This window comes from Melanerpes formicivorus, unplaced genomic scaffold (genome assembly GCF_026170545.1).
Source record: "Melanerpes formicivorus ecotype bairdi unplaced genomic scaffold, bMelFor1.0.p_v2 SCAF_344, whole genome shotgun sequence".
Classification (NCBI taxonomy): domain Eukaryota; kingdom Metazoa; phylum Chordata; class Aves; order Piciformes; family Picidae; genus Melanerpes; species Melanerpes formicivorus.
The window spans coordinates 48,909-52,500 of NW_027142696.1; positions in this window are offsets into that span (position 1 = coordinate 48,909).

Below are 3,592 nucleotides of genomic sequence, written 5' to 3' on the forward strand. Positions count from 1 at the left end.
GGCCGGGACCCCGTGCCGGATGCCGGCATCCCGGGACGGCCCCGGGACGGCCCCGGTCGCCGGCCGGGTGACGTTCACCGAAGCGGCTGCCGCCAGTCTTTGGGCCTCCCCCGTGCCGGGGGCCGCGGGGCTTCGAGTCGGTCCGGCCGCGGCTGGGACCCCGTGCCTGTCGCAGGCTTCCCGGGACGGCCCCGGAACGGCCAGCGGTCGCCGGCCGGGTGACGTTCACCGAGGCGACTGCCGGCTGTCTTCGAGCCCCCCCCCCCCTGCCGGAGCCGCGGGGATACGAGCCGGTCCGGCCGCGGCCGGGACCCCCGTGCCGGAAGCCGGCATCCCGGGACGGCCCCGGGACGGCCCCGATCGCCTCCTGGGTGACGTTCACCGAAGCGGCTGCCGGCTGTCTTCGAGCCCCCCCCCCTCCGCCTCCGCTGCCGCTTCTCCCCCGCACCGCCTCCACTGCCTCCCCCCGCTGCCGGCGAACGAGTCGGCGGATCCATACCGTCCCGAGAGCCCGAGGCGGCGGCACCCAGTGCGGGTCCGGCCGAGGCCGGGACCCCGTGCCTGTCGCAGGCTTCCCGGGACGGCCCCGGAACGGCCGCGGTCGCCGGCCGGGTGACGTTCACCGAAGCGGCTGCCGCCAGTCTTTGGGCCTCCCCCGTGCCGGGGCCGCGGGGATTCGAGCCGGTCCGGCCGCGGCCGGGACCCCGTGCCGGAAGCCGGCATCCCGGGACGGCCCCGGGACGGCCCCGGTCGCCGGCCGGGTGACGTTCACCGAAGCGGCTGCCGCCAGTCTTTGGGCCTCCCCCGTGCCGGGGCCGCGGGGATTCGAGCCGGTCCGGCCGCGGCCGGGATCCGGGGCCGGACGATGGCTTCCCGGGCCGGTCCCGGTCGCCTCCCGGGTGACGTTCACCGAAGCGGCTGACGGCTGTCTCCGAGCACCCCCCCCCCCCTCCGCCTCCGCTGCCGCTTCTGCCCGCACCTCCTTCACTGCCTCCCCCCCCCGCCCGCGAACGAGTCGCCGGATCCGTAGGGTGCCGGGAGCCCGAACGGCGAGCGGCTCCGGCTGCTGCCGGGACCGCGGGGCTTCGAGCCGCTCCGGCCGCGGCCGGGACCCCCGTGCCGGAAGCCGGCATCCCGGGACGGCCCCGGGACGGCCCCGATCGCCTCCTGGGTGACGTTCACCGAAGCGGCTGCCGGCTGTCTTCGAGCCCCCCCCCGCCTCCGCCTCCGCTGCCGCTTCTGCCCGCACCCCCTCCACTGCCTCCCCCCGCCGCCGGCGAACGAGTCGCCGGATCCGTAGGGTGCCGGGAGCCCGAACGGCGAGCGGCTCCGGCTGCTGCCGGGACCGCGGGGCTTCGAGCCGGTCCGGCCGTGGCCGGGACCCCGTGCCGGAAGCCGGCATCCCGGGACGGCCCCGGGACGGCCCCGATCGCCTCCTGGGTGACGTTCACCGAAGCGGCTGCCGGCTGTCTTCGAGCCCCCCCCCGCCTCCGCCTCCGCTGCCGCTTCTGCCCGCACCCCCTCCACTGCCTCCCCCCGCCGCCGGCGAACGAGTCGCCGGATCCGTAGGGTGCCGGGAGCCCGAACGGCGAGCGGCTCCGGCTGCTGCCGGGACCGCGGGGCTTCGAGCCGGTCCGGCCGCGGCCGGGACCCCGTGCCGGAAGCCGGCATCCCCGGACGGCCCCGGGACGGCCCCGATCGCCTCCTGGGTGACGTTCACCGAAGCGGCTGCCGGCTGTCTTCGAGCCCCCCCCCCCTCCGCCTCCGCTGCCGCTTCTGCCCGCACCCCCTCCACTGCCTCCCCCCGCCGCCGGCGAACGAGTCGCCGGATCCGTAGGGTGCCGGGAGCCCGAACGGCGAGCGGCTCCGGCTGCTGCCGGGACCGCGGGGCTTCGAGCCGCTCCGGCCGCGGCCGGGACCCCGTGCCGGAAGCCGGCATCCCGGGACGGCCCCGGGACGGCCCCGGTCGCCGGCCGGGTGACGTTCACCGAAGCGGCTGCCGGCTGTCTTCGAGCCCCCCCCCCCCTCCGCCTCCGCTGCCGCTTCTGCCCGCACCCCCTCCACTGCCTCCCCCCGCCGCCGGCGAACGAGTCGGCGGATCCGTAGGGTGCCGGGAGCCCGAACGGCGAGCGGCTCCGGCTGCTGCCGGGACCGCGGGGATTCGAGCCGGTCCGGCCGCGGCCGGGACCCCGTGCCGGAAGCCGGCATCCCGGGACGGCCCCGGGACGGCCCCGGTCGCCGGCCGGGTGACGTTCAGCGAAGCGGCTGCCGCCAGTCTTTGGGCCTCCCCCGTGCCGGGGCCGCGGGGCTTCGAGTCGGTCCGGCCGCGGCTGGGACCCCGTGCCTGTCGCAGGCTTCCCGGGACGGCCCCGGAACGGCCGCGGTCGCCGGCCGGGTGACGTTCACCGAGGCGACTGCCGGCTGTCTTCGAGCCCCCCCCCCCCCTACCGGAGCCGCGGGGATACGAGCCGGTCCGGCCGCGGCCGGGACCCCGTGCCGGAAGCCGGCATCCCGGGACGGCCCCGAGACGGCCCCGATCGCCTCCTGGGTGACGTTCACCGAAGCGGCTGCCGGCTGTCTTCGAGCCCCCCCCCCCTCCGCCTCCGCTGCCGCTTCTCCCCGCACCCCCTCCACTGCCTCCCCCCGCCGCCCGCGAACGAGTCGCCGGATCTGTAGGGGGCCGGGAGCCCGAGGCGGCGAGCGGCTCCGGCTGCTGCCGGGACCGCGAGGCTTCGAGCCGGTCCGGCCGCGGCCGGGATCTCGTGCCGAACGTCGTCTTCCCGGGACGGTCCCGGGAGGGCCCCAGTCTCCTCCCGGGTGACGTTCACCGAAGCGGCTGCCGGCTGTCTTCGAGCCCCCACCCCTGCCGTGGCCGCGGGGATTCGCCCCGGTCCGGCAGCTTACGGTTCCCTGTGCCGGACGCCGGCTTCCCGGGACAGCCCCGGGACACCCCCGGTCGCCTCCCGGGTGACGTTCACCGAAGCTGCTGCCGCCTGTCTTTGTCCCCCCCCACCGTGCTCTCCCTCAGCCGGGAGGTAGACGTGCTCTCCCTCGGCGAGTAGACGTGCTCTCCCTCGGCGAGTAGACGTGCTCTCCCTCGGCGAGTAGACGTGCTCTCCCTGGGCGAGTAGACGTGCTCTCCCTGGGCGAGTAGACGTGCTCTCCCTGGGCGAGTAGACGTGCTCTCCCTCGGCGAGTAGACGTGCTCTCCCTGGGCGAGTAGACGTGCTCTCCCTGGGCGAGTAGACGTGCTCTCCCTCGGCGAGTAGACGTGCTCTCCCTGGGCGAGTAGACGTGCTCTCCCTCGGCGAGTAGACGTGCTCTCCCTGGGCGAGTAGACGTGCTCTCCCTCGGCGAGTAGACGTGCTCTCCCTGGGCGAGTAGACGTGCTCTCCCTCGGCGAGTAGACGTGCTCTCCCTCGGCGAGTAGACGTGCTCTCCCTCGGCGAGTAGACGTGCTCTCCCTCGGCGAGTAGACGTGCTCTCCCTCGGCGAGTAGACGTGCTCTCCGCGGAGCTCGCGCTTGTCGCCAAGGGGTCGCTGTTGCGCTCTGCCTCCGCCTACGTCATCGTACAAGCCGGCGTGATTTCTG